Below are 18,427 nucleotides of genomic sequence, written 5' to 3' on the forward strand. Positions count from 1 at the left end.
CCGGGAGGCGGACACCCTCTCTACCTTTAAGAGCAGACTTAAGACCTTCCTTTTTGATATAGCTTATAGTTAGGGCTGGCCCAGGCCTGTCTTGGACCAGCTCTTAGTTATGCTGCTATAGGCCCAGTCCGGGGGACAAATTATACACTGAGCTTCTCCCTCCTCCTCTCCTCTCCATCTGTATACATTATGCCTGTATACATGCCCCATCTCTGCATGTCACTGACTTCACTTCTTCCCCGGAGTCCTTGTGCTTTCTAGTCCTACAGGCTCTCATGGATCCTGGCCGCGCCCGGGTCGTGGATCGTGGATGCGCCTACTGCCATGGCCCTGCCTGACACCCACCACTACTGTTGCTAATATTAGTCACATCTCTGTAACATACGTTTCACTACTATTATTGTAATGCATTACTACATACTATCCTTACCGTTAACCACTGCTACTGTTATCACTAGTAGTCACATTTCCATTATGTGCATTTCATTATTATTGCTGTAATACCTCTTTATGTACTTTCATTCCTGTCAACCATCTATTATAATTGTATACATTGTGATCTCGTTGATCTGCTCTGTACATGCGACATCTATTGCACGTCTGTCCGTCCTGGGAGAGGGATCCCTCCTCTGTGGCTCTTCCTGAGGTTTCTTCCGCATTTTTTCCCTGTTAAAAGGGTTTTTTTGGGGGCAAGTTTTTCCTCACTTGAATCGAGGGTCGAAGGACAGAGGGTGTCGTCTCTGTACAGATTGTAAAGCCCTCTGAGGCAAACTGTGATTTGTGAATTTGGGCTATACAAATAAAATTTGATTTGATTTGATTACTGTATACCCAGTTCAGTTAAAAGTCACAAAACTCTTTTGACAGTAACAGCCTCCAATGAGTGGACCATTCGTTTCCATGCTACTGTGCATCTGCTGCCAGATCTGTATGTCTAAGCTTTTTGCTCTCAATTTACTGCACCCTCCCCTTAAAATATTCTACACACTGTGTTTCTGACCACAACACAAAATCTAGTCTTAGATTAGTGGTAGTTATCTCCTCAGTAACAATGAGCTGCTTTTCTGAATCTCTCATTTTCCAGTCCCTCCCTGCCTTTAGGTGACCTACATCATGCCTGCTCAAACAGCTTGCTACCTAACCTGATCACACTGACAAACACATAAAATCCAATCCTGTTTACTTTGTGCATCCAGTGAGTTTACTTCTAAGTGCTTGCTCTTCAAATCACTGCTGCTGACACTTCAGCACTGGGTTATGTCTCCAGGTTTTGCCCCAAAGACAGGCTTGTTTTACACCCTGATTGAATGTGCGAAAGTGAAGCTATAAATTACATGTTGGGTTTTTAGCTATCTTTTTAGATTTAAGGGAGATGGAAGCACATCAGTAGTTGCTTGTTGCATTAATAATCCTGCTTGCCACCATGCCCCACACTTCTTTTCTATACTCTGCCAACTCATTCACTTACCCTGTTTTGCCAGATAAACTGCTCTTGCACATCTGGCAGCCTCTTCTTGCCTCTGAATCTCCTCTGTGGTTAGTTTCCTCCTGTCAGCTCTTGTAGTTTTGGCAGAAGATGACTGTCCCATGCTTAGTCCAAAACCCCATGCCTAAGCTGTACCTGTCCTGCAATATCCTGATGTTTAAGTGCTTTTTAAGATTCTCTAAATTCCCTTTGCCATACAGGGCTCTCGACTACTCACTGAGCTAATGGTGCATTCCATTAACAAGGTTTCAAAGTAAATGTATTGTCATTTTTTAAAACACAAGGGTTTAAAATAAATGAAACAATGCTTGAGTCCTTTGTGCTACATCTATTTTAGAAAATAGAGTGTTGAGGATGAATTGAGGAGTCTCACAGCCTGGAGAATGAAGCTGCTCTGTAGTCTGGTGGTAAGGCAGCAGATACTTCTAAATCTTATGCCAGATGCCAGCAAGGTGAAGAGACTGTGGCTGGGTAGATGTTGTTTTTTAGTATCCTTTGGGCTCTGTGCAGACATCTCACTTCACCGATGTCACTGATGAAAGTGATGTTCTTGGCATTTTTAATAACCCACTGTGTAGCCTTCTTGTCCTGGGGTCTCATTTATAAACATTGCGTCTGCTCAAAATGGGGCCTGAAAGAGGCATACGCCACTTCCCACACAAAACTTGTGATCTATTAAAACAACCTCCCAAATATGGGAGAATGTGCGCACCTGTAAGTAAACTCTGACCCATGCATACAAACAATTTGAGGCAAGGGGAATTGGCATAAGAACTGACAAAGATGGTGATGTAGTGAACTGATGCCAGATTGCCTGCCATGGTTACCGCGTTACTGCAGTGACGCAATCACGACACAAAATTGGTCATACATTTGGATGAGGCAGTGTGCCGCATTTGCTGCAAGAAAATCAACATCACACAAAGAAACACTACAAATCTAGCATCACATCTTAGGACCACTCATCACCCGTTATATATGATGCAATTAGAGAAGCCCCATCTACCTCAGGAGGTGCCGGCTTGGTACTACGTCAGTTAGGAGTTTCAAGGCATTTGCTAGAGTGACTAAATACAACCGGGACAGCAACAATTGGCGAGCACTTACAGCATCTGTAACACAATATAGTATGAACAGTATGAACTGCCAGGCAGAACCTACTTTTCAGAAACAGCCATAACAGAAATGTACATGGAAGTGAAGAACAACATCGTAGCTGAGATAAAAGAAGTGGACCATTTTTCTGTCAAAACGGACGTGTTGTCCAGTGTAAATATGATGTCCTACATGAGCTTCACGTTGCACTACCCCACTCCCAACTGGGCACTGAAATCCAAGTGCTTGGAGACCGTCTTCACACCAGAAAGACACACAAAAGAATATCTGGCCAATGCCCTTCACTGCACATTCCGGGAGTAATCTCTGGATGAGCGCAAACTGTCCTGTATTACTACTGATGAAGGGGCAAGCGTTGCAGCGGTACAGGAATTGGGCTGGCAGTCGCTAAACTATTTTGGCCACAATCTTTACCTGGCAGTCACCAATGCGATGACATCGGAGAAGGACGCACACCACGAGCCATGGGTTTGTGTTGAACATTGGTCACCACATTCTCCCAGTGCTGGCAGAAGAAAAGAAAACTGCAGAGAGAACAGGAACGCAAAATGCCCAGAGAAAGCATAGTTCTGATGAGTTAAATAGCCCCGCCATTTTAATTTTTAAATGAAATTCTTCTGTTTAAGTAAATATATATTCATTAGATGCCCATTTATTATTATTATTAGTAGTATTATATTATTATTATTAGATTAAATATATATTTTTATGTTAATTTAAAAGCTGATATGAAACGAAATCCCCATCTCTCCTGCAAAATAATGTCCATAAGCTTATGATTTTCAAATTGTTTCCTCCAGTATGCTATTAAAAAAAGTTTTTTAATCAGGCTTATATTTAGCCTTTGACTAATTTATTTTACGACAATATTCTTAGCCTACTCTTGTGGGGGGTTTTCTATTCATAGGATTGCCCTACGAGATGGGGTACGAAACAGAAGATGGTAGAGTTAGTCTTGGAGCAAACTCACGCCATTCGTAGATTATTAGTGGATGACCGATGCAACCAACATCTGATACCGACTTTGCAGGACTTAACAGTCCTTGAATCTGTCAATGCTACTCTCAAACCAGTCCAAGATTTCACAGATGTACTGTCATCAAAGAAAACGGTCACTGCGTCTGTCGTCAAACCGGTCTTGGACCTTTTAACAACAGATCTGCTGCTGCCAGTTCAAGGGGACACCGAACTGAGTTGCATTCTTAAACGGAAAATTACCTCAGTCCTAGAACCTCGGTCTTAGAAGAAATACAGTGCACCCTCAACACAGAAACTACGGGAAAAGGCCTCAATTCTTGATCCCCGGTACAAGGACAGCATGCCCAGTGAGGAACTGAGAGATGCACTCTCGGAGGAGATGATAAATAAATTCCCCGAGCAGGATGATGGAGCTGCGCAACAAAGACCTAGTGCGTCAACAGACAGAGGAGAAAAGAAAAGGAAACTGGCAGACATCCTTGGCAAAAAAAGAGACAAGACCCAGTCAGCACCTATCCCCAAGACATGCTGACATAGAGTTGACCAGGTATTTACAAGAGGAAGCCCTGGACTCGCATTCAGTTTCTTTTGCTTGGTGGTGCGACAACCAGTCCAGATACCCAATACTTGCAAAGTTCGCATGAAAATACATGGCAATATGTGCCACCAGCACTGCATCTGAGCGGGTGTTCAGTGCAGCAGGGAATAGCGTGACTCCATTGAGGGCATCTCTCAAACCAGACAGGATTAACATGTTGGTTTTTCTTGCAAGGAATACTAGATCACAATAGGAGACTGCAGGAGTCACTTCCAAGGCCTTCATTAGCCAATTGTTGTTATTGTGAAACAGCCTATCTGTCTGTGTTTCAATAACGATGTGCCTGCCAAATGCCAGCCAACATTTCTGCTGCAAAGTTGGCCTTTTAATGACACTGTAATAAAAACAGACATTTAGACTGCTATAAAGAATAAACTACTATGAAAATGAATGCATCCAAAATGTTTATTTAGTAATTTTTTTTACAACATCTGAGATTGAAATAATTTTTTATGGTGGTTACCACAGCACTTTGAATGGCTTCATTAATTAATGCAGTAAGGAAAAAATCAATACCGTGGCAGCTCTACCTCTCAAGCATTTAATCCCACTTAATATCAAACTTTTATCATTGAACCATGTTATGATTAACATTCAAACCAGCTGTGTTATGTGAACTTGTGCATTTATTGAGCCATATTTATGGCTACGTACCCAAACATTTATGGCCGGATCTACTAAGATCCCAAATTGCTTGTACTAATCTGCGTGCGCAATCTAGAAATTTGTGTGCGGGGTTGAACCGCGGTTTGCGGGCGATTTACTAAGATTGATTGCGTTAATAACAACAGGTGCAAACGTGTTGGAGACACGCCTATTTAAATGAGGGTTTAGCGTGTTTCATGGTTTTCAGCATGGCGAGTTTGAGAGCGAAAGCGCAAAGTGAAATTTGACCCTTTGGAATTAGAAGTGTTGGTAGAAGAAGCGAATAAACATTTCAATGAGCTGCAGCACAGGAATCTGGCGGTCGCGCAAAGGAACGCCGTGTGGGAGAAAATCGGTGTAAAAGTTAATGCTGTTGGAAAAAACAGGCGAACAGTGGATGAAGTGAAAAGGAGATACCAAGACATCAGAAGAAGAACAAAAGAAAAATTGGCGTATAATAAAAGGTCACACATGGCTGCAATAACCGCAGCCATGTGTGCTCAATTACGCATACAAACTGTTCGCACCTCCCTTTGAGACGTGTTAAATATAAAAGCAGTTTCTATTGGCAAAATTGCTTTCAGGTTTGATAAATCACTGTGCGTGTGCTAAATGAATATATTTACATTTTCTCCACCCACAACACGCACAATTGCGTGTAAACGCCCCATATTGCATATTCATTGCTGCAAACGTACTAACTGGATGCAGACACGCTATTTTGCATCTTTGACAGACACAATCCTTTTTGCACACTGTTAGTAAATCAGTTTGTACAATTTTTTGCGTGTGCAAGGAGTTTGCACATGTTTTAATACACGCAAACCTTTAGTAGATCCAACCCTTAGTGTGAATTCTCCACAGAGTTTTGTAAAAGATCCCTGGGCCATGCAGGAACCATGCCAGTTTGTAATGTTTCCAGTCAGGATGCATTCCTCTGTAAAGTCATCAAGAAACTGGCTCCGGAATTTAGGATTCCTAAGTTTCAGTAGGAAGTAGAGTCTTTTCTTGCTTTTTTATCCAAGGTTGTGATGTGTGATGACCAAGATAGTTTTGCAGTGATGGTAATTCCAATGAACCTATAACTGTTCACCTGCGCCACCTCAGCTCCACTGATGTAGACAGTGTGTGTCTTTGCCTCCTTTTTTTTAAAATCAACAATCAGCTCCTTGGTTTTCCTGACATTGAGCAGTAGATTGTTCTCTGTGCATTACTATGCAAGATTGTTGATTTCCTCCTGATATGAACTCTCATCATGGTTTATAATGCGAATGACAATGGTGGAGTCGTCCGTATATTTAACAATAGACTTGTCTTGATGTCAGGGAGTGCAGTCATGCTGTCCTTATTCTCCAGGTTCGTGAAGCAGTAGATATGGCATCTTCTGTGGATCTGTTGGTTGGAGAGCATACTGGTGAGGGTCCAGGCTGGCAGGTATGTTGTCTTTGATGTGCTAGAGAACCAGAAGCCTTTTTGGCTGTAAAAAGAGGTTTGACACTCTTTATCAAGTGTGAGTAAGTAGATAGAAGAAGCAGATAAATATGATAGGCCAAAGTGAGGACACGGGGTGGCTTTGTAGCTGCCAGGAATATTTATATACACATTATCCATGATGAACTGTCTTATTTATGTCTCCTTAAATGAGTCTTACAAATAGTCCTGTCCAACTTCTATCCATGGACATGTTGCTTCCGTGTTTGTATGCACTAAATATTGTGAAATAAGAAATTAGAGAAATGACTGAAAACAAAAGCTTTATACATATGGTACATTACAATATTTTAGATATTAATTGTGGAAATATTTGTAAAAAAAAAAAAAGAAGTGAAAAAATGTCTACTTGTGCAGATTTAACCAAGCAGTCTCAAATACACTCTGACATTATTGATGAGTTAGTACGGTGACTTGTGTCCTACTGCAAGATACAGTTACTACAGTGCACTATACATGATATACATATGGGTTTTTGGTACAATATGGGTATATGTGTAGTTTATATATACAGTAATAATAATACACAAATACTCTTAAATTAATCTAAGATAATACAATGTGACGTCCCTACTACAAGTACTCATACGACACCTTATAATTTTAATAATAGTGATAATAATAATAATGATAATAATAATAATAATAATGATAATCAGAACAAGGTAAATTATATATCCCATATGTATATAGGCCTTGCACTTATATCCTTTCTCCCCAGCTACATCGTCGAGTTCCCTCAGGGGATCCAACGGCACTCCCAGGTTAGACATGATATGTAATCCCTACAGCATTATCTGGGTATGTTAAATGGTCTCCTCCCAGTTAGATTAGTCAAAAAACAGTTTTTGTAGCCTGTGAGTCACCATGGCAAGGAAGCGATGTCCAGCCTTGCAAGTGGTGGGTCCACAATGGGGCTGCTGGAGCAGCTACGAGTCACTTGCTGGCCAGCTACTTTCCCAGGCCTGCCTTCAGAAGGTTGTGTGGCATCCAGGAAGGATAGCTTGCTTCTGAAGTTGCAGCTCCATAAAGGTTCTGAGCTGGAACTGAATTCCCTTGGATGACCCTGCCAAGAGCTATGGCCCTTGGCAACACAGCATGCAGGGTCATGAGGGTATGCAAATCCCTCCATTGTGTTATGGTGGTGATTGTAAGAAATGTAAAACAGTTGGGGAAAATACTGGGTAATCTAAGGGAGTCAGACGGGGTCATATGCTGTTGTGTAGGTTTCCACATCCTTTTTTTTTTAAATACAGAAAGTTGCTGGGAGACATAAAGGCAATCAATGGGTCTGCAGGCGGCCCTCTCCTCATTGACAAGCCAATGCACATCCCTCTGACCCAGGGAGCTACCATGTCAATGGTTTACTCTGTCACCCACCTAAGCACACCTTGTGAGAATGCTAGCAGCTAGCTGTTGCTGTTATTTTTTTCTAGTTTAAAATAGGTAAGCCAAATTGGTTAATTAAATTGGAAAATGGTATTATGGATAGATTCTCAGGTGAGTTTGAATATAATTTTAGTAATAGGGTCGATCCAGAAACTGTTCTGACTTTGTCAAGGTTTGTATGACCTTGGCTACTGTTTCATGCTCTTTATCACTGCAGGCTTGGTGTGCTGTAGCATATTTGATCGGCTGCTGATGTGTTTAGACTCTTTAAATGTTGTGGTCTGGGTAACATTACACTACACTGTCGTTTTAGGACAATGTGCAGTGTTTTTTTTGTGTGTGTGTTCTGTGTATCAAGTTTGCTTTGGCCTGCCCCAGTTGTATTTTTAGCTTATCATTTACTGTATCTGTCTAGAGCCATGCCTTAGTATTGTACTCCATGTGCAGCACAGAATGTAGCATTCCACACATTGGAGAGGGAGTGGTGATTGTTACAACAATGAGTGAATTAGTTGGTGTGTGTGTGTGTGTGTGTGTGTGTGTGTGTGTGTGTGTGTGTGTGCGTGTGTGTGAGTGTGTGCATGCGTGTGTGTGTCTGGCGCTTGAAGCAGACAAGTTGATAAATGATAATTAATTGAGACTCTAACATCAGTCCATAGAAGATGCTGCGTAAGATGTTCTGACACACAACAGCAGAAATGCTTCTGTCTGTGCATTGTGTATGTGGTATACGGCATGTATTGTATATACTAATAATAATGCAGTCTAAAAGCTGGGTATAAGATCATGATGAAATTCAAGCACTGAATTTTCATGGTTTGGTGGTGACAGATGGTCTCTAAGTGCGTGGGTCACTGTATGTATATGTATGTTTCTGGTGGTGGGAGGGGTGTGTGTGTTCTGCTTCATACTGTGAAAACAGGTCCACTGAGTCTAACAGTGTGTAGATGCCTCCCTTTGTTTATAAAAATGCTACATAGCACATGTACATATGTCAGCACTCAGGAGGGCAAACACACACACACACACGTACGCACGCACACACACACACACACACACACACACACACACACACACACAGTGGCTCACACCCTCCCATCAAACATGAGACCAACTGTCAGCCAACAGGTTTCTTTAAAGCTGCATGTTTCACAGCATTTATACGACAGCAAACTAAAAATGCTAAAAATGATCATGTATGTTTCTGACAGTGTATTATACAGTACTCTTTACATCTGACAGGTATAAGCACAACTATGGACTTAAAAAAATGTTCCTTCCTTTGGCACAGGATAGTGTCCTGTGTATCCTACTTGGCAGGTACATTATCTCTGTTAATCTTGTGATGATTTTGTTTGCATCAAATATCAAATATGTATTTGCAAGTGGAATCAATTTTGAATCAGTCACCCTTTATGAAGAATTCCCTCCAGTGAGCTAACAAGAATAAGACCATCTGTGTGAGCCTAGATCTTCTTTGTTGTACAGGCAGGTGCAGTATAACAATCAAACACAGGCAAGTTAAGCTGAATAGATCGCTCAATTTTGTTTCATAATTTGTGCCTGTCCTGAAAAAGATATTCCATCTTTCCACTTTCATCTACTTCTGCGTGTCTTGGTCCTGAGAAATAATCCTTCCAGAGTGTTTTGGGTCTGCCTGGGGATCCCTTCCCAGTCAGATGATCTCCACAGAGAGTTGATCAGGAGGTATCCTGATCAGATGCTGAACTACCTCAACTACTGCTCTGATCTTCCATCTGGATGTCTGAGCCCCTTTCCCTTGTCCTTGAGGATGGGATTGACCCACACACTGTGAAGAAAACTGATTTTGGCTACTTATTCTGTCAGTGACCGAAAGCTCAATGGGTCTGAGAAAGCTGAAAAATAGATCATCAAGTCAGTTAAAATGCATGAGCCTTGTTTTGTGTACATAACACAGATATACCCAGCAGCACTTCAATTTACTCCAGACATTACACGTTCACATTCAGGCCCACAGATGCGTGGTTGATTGAAGGAAACACCAACAACAACTACTACTGTGTAACTACAGTATGTGTAATGTGAGAGTGGATACTCAAGGTAACAAACCCACAGAGAATTATCACCAACTCTACAGGTCCCCTGAGCAGAGCCTTTGAGCCCTTTTCAGGACATTGTTTTAGTTTTATGTCACACAACTTTACTGTTTTGGTTCAGTGTCCCAGCATCAACCTAGTTTTCAGTGAAAAAGCTGATAAACCCATTACCAGCTCAGCACCAAACAGAAGATTGACACTGTTAGAACAACATAGCCACCATACTCATACCTAAACAACTGAATAGGTGGATTGCCATTCCCAGTTTGCTTCGGTTTTGGCAAGAGAATTACTTGGTTAGGTTTACTATCACCCTTCTTTGCTTAAACCCTGAAAAAAATGTTTCATGGATCTTCAGAGACTTAACAAATAATTGCAGTTAATAAGACTGCAGATGTTGTTTGGCTACAAACCTGCTCCTTATCGTAGATTCTCCCAGTGTGTAGAGCTTTATTGGAGGGATGAAGAGCATTCTTCCAAAAGGTATTCCCTCACTTGGTGATGATGGTGATGATGGCAGTGGAGGGTGCTGTCTGACATATTGCCCTTAGAACTCTTAGAACTGCGCAGATGTGTTGAGATCTAGTGACTGGGAAGGCCATAACATCATTACCCATCTGTTCTAGGCCTGCTTAATGTATAAAGTGTGTGTAGTGAACACTTACAAACTGAGACCTACAATGAAGTGTTTTGGTCAAGCACAATTTGAGAGTTCAAAGTTTCAGAACCTACCATTTTAAACCTGCAAGTAATTTGATCCTGCTGTATACACCATATGTTCTCTCACTTATTATAAAAGCCTCTGATCTTTAAAAAGAACATGTAATACTCCTTGTACTTTCTTTCCTGTCTTTGGAAAACAAAAGCATTATAATTAATCCATTATACATTTATTCACTTTCAGCCTATGTCGTGGAATAACTTTTTACCAATAATAGAATAAAAATTCGTAGAGGAGTCTTCTTGTCCTTGAGTCTTTATTGAACAAAACAAAGAAACGTGCACCACAGTCTGCAGAGTATGGAACCAGAGAATATGACAAATATAGTCTTTTTATACACTGATTTTTGCGTCTTATCCCCTTAATTGTTTTACACCAATGAAGCTTTTCGTCCCGCTTTTAGACACCTGTCAATTTTCCTCATCTGAGTCACAACTGACCAATAACATGAGTTTCCCTATCTCCAAAACCAAAGGGCTTTTTTACTTCTTACCTCCTCCCTGCTGGGGCTCTAGGGAAATGTTGGCTCACTACTCATCTCCTATTTGGCGAAAACAAAGTAATCTATCAACACTATCTTTTGAACGAACACAAGGAACATCTGGCCAGGTCACTCTGACCTGTTCCTAGAAGACAGCCTGACTGACACTAGGCCTTAATTAATATCCTGTTTTGCATAAAATCCAAGTCTGTAATTAATAGTGAGTTTTTAATATAGAACGAGAAACTAGCCACTACACCTACATTGTTTGTATGTATATTCACTGTTGTATAGTGTTAGTCTTTAACTATGAGGCAAACACTCTCTGGTATATACAGTCACGGTCAAAAGTTTACATACACTTGTAAAGAACGTGTTTATCATGTCAGTCTTCAGTTCCAATGATTTCTGCAACTCTCATGTTTCTGTGATGAATGAGTGGAACGCATACTACTTCGTCACAAAAAAAAATTCATGAGGTTTGCTTCAATTATGAATTTCTTGTAGGTCTTCTGAAAATGTGACCAAATCTGCTGACCAAAGATACAACAAATTGAATGACAAATTTTGGTGATAATAGAAAGTTGTGTCAATCATATTTTCTTTGTAGCACTGCCTCTTTTCAGGTCTTCTGAGTGATTATGTTTGATAATGGCTGATGACTTTTCTGGGCCCATTTTAATAGGGCTTGTTTGATACACCCACTAGACTCAGCCACAAACACTACAATTGGAAAGTCTAAGGAGCTAAGCATTGGTTTAAGAGAGTGCATTATTGATTTGAACAAGCCAGGAAAGTCACTTGGAGCCTCTTTCAAAGCAGTTACAGGTCCCAAGATCAACTGTACAACCAACTGTTTGTAAGTATAAAGTGCATGGCACAGTTGTGTCATGTGAGAGAAAACTGGTCAGGGTGGTCAAGAGTCAACCAAAAAAAACAGCAAAAAGCAAGTTGGCAATGAATTGGAAGCCGCTGGATGTCGGTGTCAGTGTCCACACTCAAGCATGTTTTGCATTGCCATGAGCTAAGAGGCTGCCATGCAAGCAAGAAGACGCAGCACCTTAAAGCTTGACAGAAGTTTGCTGCTGATCACATGGACAAAAACCCTCTGGAGGAAAACTCTGTGGTCAGATGAGATTTGGCCAAAATTAGCAGCAATATGTTTGTAGGAGAGAAGGTGAGGTCTTTAACCCCAAGAACACCATACCTACTGACAGGCATGGTGCTGGTAGTATTATGCTGCGGGGCTGGTTAAGTAAATGGAATAATGAAGAAGGAGGATTATCTCCAAATTCTGCAGGAAAACCTAAAATCATCAGCCAGAAGATTGGCTCTTGGGTGCAGTTGAGTGTTCCAACAGGACAATAATCCCAAACACACATCAGAAGTGGTAAAGGAATGGCTACATCAGGCTGGAATCAGGCTATGGAATGGCCTTCCCAAAGTCCTGACTTGAACCCTATCGAGAACATGTGGACTGTGCTGAAGAAACAAGTCTGTGCCAGGAAGCCAACAAATTTAGTTGAACCTATTCTGTCAAGAGGAGTGGTTAAAAATTAGTACTACCAGAAGCTTTTGGATGGAGATCAAAAGCACCTAATTGAGGTGAAAATTGACTTTTTTTTTTACAAATACTAGAAACACTATATGTATATTTCCGACCCTGTAGATTTGGTCACATTTTCAGAAGACCTAATAAATTAATTATAGAACCAAATTTTCATGAATGTTTTTGGTGACAAAGTAATGTGTGTTCCACTCATTCATCACAGAAACATGAGAGTTGCAGAAATCATTGGAACTCAAGACTGACATGATATACATGTTCTTTACAAGTGTACTTAAACTTTTGACCAAGACTGTAACTTTTTTGATCATGGTTGTCTAATTTCTGTCCAATGTTTCCTTCAGTATAGGACATGTAATGTGTCTTCTGTATTAAAAACCAGAACATGCAGGTGTAAAGTCTAAATGAGTTTTTGTCCATCATTTATATCAGTTGTGATAACACACCACGCACCAAAGTTACTGCTGAGACCTGGGATCATGGTGACACAGTTACAACAAACACACAGGTAAGAAAAAGTTAATCCACATTTTTTTTTAAGTCACTTTAATTTGTGGCCAAAATGAAAGTTAATGCCATTGAAATATCAATAGTAATCTCAAAAACTCTAGTACACACATTAGGTTGAATTAAATAATTTTACTCATTGCCTAACATGGAGCTTTGTTCACAACCTGTCTGATGGTCTGACTGCTTGTGTTTCTTGAACCCTCTGTCTTCTTTGTAGGGATGTCACCATGTTCCCAGACCTCAGTTTAGGACACCCTCATAACTAAAGGACTGAATAGGCTGAATGGGGAATATGGATGGATGTTCACTTCAAGCAAGCCAAAAGTCAACATCTACGTCTAACGTTGTGAAATTAGAGCAGGTAATATGCATAACTGCAGTTAAATACACGATGTAGGCACATTGGTAACTGAAATTATAGAAGTAACTTAGTTATTTTAACTCCTAAACCTAACCAAGTAGTTGTCTTGTCAAAACTGTGAGCTTATAAAGGTCCAGTACGCCTGTCACTAGCAGGCTGCAACAGTCATCATGTTTTGTTTACATATGTCGTTTTGGGAGACGCTGGCAATCGACCTATTCAGTCTTTGCCTTTGTCATACATTCGCAGTTGCATTTAGGGATGAAAGCTATTTAGTTAGGTTTAGCAAAACATCGTGATTTGGATTGAACTAATTCATGACTAATGTTACTTAAGTTAAGTACCTATATATGTTACGTAATCTGTGTTAGTAAAGTAAAGAATAACTCACTGTCGACTTTTGGTTTCAGTATACAGAACAGCGGTCTTCTGGATGAAAGTCCTGTGTTTGTTTCATCCTACCATCCACCCGCATCTTCCTCCATATATGAACTTTGTCGCTCTTTATACTAGGTCAGCTGACTTCCTCCCCTCCTGCTGTAATAATTTCTATGGCCTACTGGGGGTCACCGCCTGTCAAGAACTGTAAATACGGGTCGTAATAAGTTGCTTTCACAATCAACCTACTGTTTATGGTCGTATTTCTGATGAAGACAACTGTAGACTGCAGACTACAGTCTCATAACTTACAGGAATAATGGCCAAAACTACGCATATAATCCAAATTGTAATAAATAAGAATTGTCCTTGGGATCACACATTTGCCCAAACTATCTTAAAGCAACTTTTTTATCTTAGACTTATGATTCAAAATCATTGTATTGGTACAGTGTGTTGTAACAGGGTGAATGGTGTCTCTGTCACTTGTTTCTGCACTATGTAACTTAAGTGAGAGGGGAGGATCACAGCGTAGGTCTGACATTGTTACAGACCTAAGATTTTTATTTACGACAGTGTTGTTGCACTCAGTGTGGTGTGTGCCAAATCGCACAAAATGCCAAATTCTACATAATGCCGCTTTACCTGAAAATACACTTTTATTGAATCTTTCAATTGCATCTCATAGCAATGCTAATAGTTACAAATGACTCAGTTTTCATCGTATGTTTATGATAGAACTTCAGTCACATAATAACGGGGGTTGTATATGAAGGGAGATGGTACATTTAGCCTTTGGATACATTTTAAGAAGGACATTTACATCTGACATCTGAGGCCATTTTTGAACAGTCTGTTTTCTGGTCAGTAACCTTTGACCTCTTCACAGTGGATGCTGGAAGTGATTTGGTGTTTACAGACAGATATTATGGTCTCTTGTGTTCATTAAGTCTTTTTTGGAATCAATCTTCCTTTATTAAGTCCCCACATATTACCACTATTACATGATTGAAGTTCCATTCATGTGTCACATTGTGAAAACTGGGCAACTCTACTGGCTGATGAAGAATGTGAGACATGATTTAAAATAAGAAGAGTTGTTGTAAACTTCTGTATTTATGCATTGTGTGGGTGTACATTTTGACTGCATGCACGGTGGAGGAGGTAAAGGAGGAGGTGGTGAGATGTAAGGCAGTTAGCTGAAGCTAATCCTCACTGATTCAGGTCAACTTCTCTCCTTTATGTTCTTCACTTTTCAGAAATGATGTGTCATCTTCTCTTTATATAAGAATAAACAGGAGAATTTGACTGCAATTTGTGGGTTTTTGAAACCTCTGTCTTAGATAGCAGTTTTAGCCATCCTTATGAAAAGATTTTAGGTCATTGCTGAAACTTGTGAACAGACCATATTTGTTCTACTACAACAGAGCACAGAGCAGCCACACAGGCCATACAGTCCGAAACTAACTCACAAAGCCAGCATGTCCAAACCACAAGAGGCAGTAGCTAAATACACTTTGGCCCAATGGACTGGACAAGCATATCAGACATTTCTTCTGTATTCAATTACAGTTCACTTATTAATGATGTGTCATGTTTTGTCGATGTCCATCCTGTCTGTCCATAGCATCATTACTTTCTGTGCACACAGCTTCTGTTGCTTAGTTGCTGCTCTGTACGCACAAGAGAAAACTGAGATTTGGTTTCCACTAAGACAATATGATTTGCTTGCCTCCAGACAATGTTAAAATCAGTGTCAATTCTGAAAGCATGTACTTGTGGATTTACTCTCACTACTCAATGCTTTTCAGTTTAACCTACAGATATTTATTTGGTTTTGGACTATAACGTAAAGAAAAATGCAATCTAATGTTATTTTCTCTGCCACTAGTCTGCAGCTCCTCTAAACCTTTAGCTGAGGTGAAAGTACGCAGTGATCCTTCAACAGAATACAGCAGAATAATGAAGCCACAATCAATTTAAACTGTTGACGATAAAAGTTGAAAAAATGAAAAAAAAACTCAATAATTTAATAACTGACCCAAAATATTCAAATACTGAAGCAAACACTGTATTTCAACCCTATAACCAAAAAAGAAAAAAAGTCCAAACTGAGTCTAAATTAAAGTTGTGTAACTGTTAATATGAAAAGCCATCAGTCATTCAGCTTTGGTCCATATTGCATGAATTCTTCTAAAAATCTTCACTCATTTTAAAAAAATATCATGAGAGGATGATGCAGTGAGATAGAAATACATTTGGTCTGTGATAAAGGATGAGACAGATGTTGGCATACAGAATCTGTTCTCATAGTTCAAAGGGTCATATTACATAATTTAGAAAAAATGGAGGTTGTGCATATATGAGGAGGTCCAGAGGAAAAAAAAGAGAGAGATACTGATAAAAATCTGAGATGCTCCCTTGGCCATTCTGCACTACACAAAAGGGTGTAAACTGATTATAAAGACTGAGACAACTATGTTGTTTTACATTCCTAGCCTTAATAGATTTTTACTTTTAAGCTATCAAACATTGATATGTAACCACATAAAAGGGGAAAAAAGATAGATTTTTGATACAGCATCACAGATTTCTTACAATTGAAATAACTTATGTTGACTGTAAAATCCTCGTCCATTGAAACATTTTATAGTTGCAGTGCAGCATGTGAAACACAAGCAGAGGGCCTTCATGAAGAGCTATCATTTGTGCTCAAATCGTTTTGGTTATTTGTTTTAATTAGGTGCATTATAAGGAGAGAATGCTTGTCATATCCCTGTTTTTTGTTCTGTTTTCTGTGTAAGCAGCCCAGAGCAGAGGAATCTGAGAGGAGCTGTGAGATAAAAGAGGAGTGGAGGGAGGGATCGAGAGGGATGTCCGCTGAGGATCGGACTCCCCCATTCAATCTGTGCAATCTCCACGACAGCGAGAAATAGATTGCTTTTTAAATAGATTGCTTAGCTCCCTATCTCGGAGCCACTGATGTGGATACATTTCATAGCGTCCATTGTTTAAATGAGTGCCGGCGTATTTGATAGCAGAGCCACTTACCCTGCTGTTATTAAGGCTACAATACTGTTAGTATAGCCCTCATCCCCTATTTCGGATCAAAAAACAAATGGGAAAAGAGAGTGAAAGAGAAACATTATAGACACATTAGGGAAGGTGCTGAGGGCACCCTTCAATGGATGACAGAGAAATAGTGTATAGCTATTAATTATGAGCTATTTTGTGTATATAGGCTCCACCGAGTCCTTCATTAGAGTCAATATTATGCTAGAGAAAGGAAAAAGGGAAGAGAGAAGACAAGAGAAAGAAAAGAGAAAGAGAGGGAGACGTCTGTGTGCTTTCGTCTCAGGAAGAGAGGAAATGCAGCACATTTCCAATTGATTAATACTGCAGACAGGGCTTGTTGGCGGAAACCACATTATGCTGCTGGTTGGTGGGTGGGTTGGGCAGGGGGAGAGAAGGGGGTGGGAGGAGTTGCAGAATTGTTATCACGATTCTGTGAGGGGAAGAGAGCTGCTCAGGAGACACTTTAAGCTTCCTGTCCCTGAGTGTTCTGATGCTGCTGACTGTCCTCAGCCTGGTCAGGATGCTGGCTGTTCATTACAGCACAGGGCAAGTGCAAGTAATGCAAAAGAGAAAAAAATCTGCAAGATTTTAATGAATTGAATTGCTTCATTAACAGCTTCTGCAAACTACAGTGACGTCCAAGGCTGACATTTGTACCAGACATGGCACATCACATGTACATATTAGCAGACTTTCACATCAGAGGTGGGGGGGAGGAGGTGGCGTTATTACAGGCTATGAGGCTGCCAAATGGGCGACCGCATTTCAAGTCTGTGGGGACATTTTCAGCCGTTTTTATGGTGACCAAAACTGCTTGTTTTTACAGGCAGGTGGACCATGTCCAGGCATTTTTGTGGCGACCAAATCAGATATTTTAAACCAAACCAATATGTTTTCCTAACCTAGTGGTTTTTGTGGCTATACCTAAGCACAGCATTAGGTTTAAAATTTGACAAAACGTAAAGTTGCAACATAAAGAAACATTCATTTTAAAATGATTTGTGGTTTTGCAGAAACTTAGCTTACATTTATTCTGGTGATTGGGTTGAACATCAGTAACAGCGGATGAATCAGTTCAAACCGGTAGTGATTTCAAATGACTTGAGGGTTAAGGGGTGTTCCATATTATTTTTATTGTCAACAAATCCCATAAAAAGATTAAAATGTGTGCCAATACCTTGACTTTCCTTTCTTGGCTGTACCCTGTCTCCTTGAAGTGACATTTTTGACAGTCACATTTAAAAGGAGATGTAAATGCTGCCTGGATTATGATATTGATAATATATTTGCAGTCCTGAAAGCACTGGTGGTAACACTATATAATAACTATCATTCACAAATGTTTTTTTTCTAGTTAATTAAACATTAGTTAATAATTATTAAACAAACAATAAAAAAAATGTATAAACCATTTATTCAGCAATTGTTTATTGTAAAGTTCCAACCAATACTTTTAAATAGTTAATAAATACGGTAGTTAGGTTCATCTATTAACATTATTTAGATGGCCATTATACTGATGTTTATAAGCCTTTACAATTGCTTAATAAATC

The sequence above is a fragment of the Pagrus pagrus genome (assembly GCF_965226575.1).
Source record: "Pagrus pagrus genome assembly, chromosome: 20".
In the NCBI taxonomy this organism is placed as follows: domain Eukaryota; kingdom Metazoa; phylum Chordata; class Actinopteri; order Spariformes; family Sparidae; genus Pagrus; species Pagrus pagrus.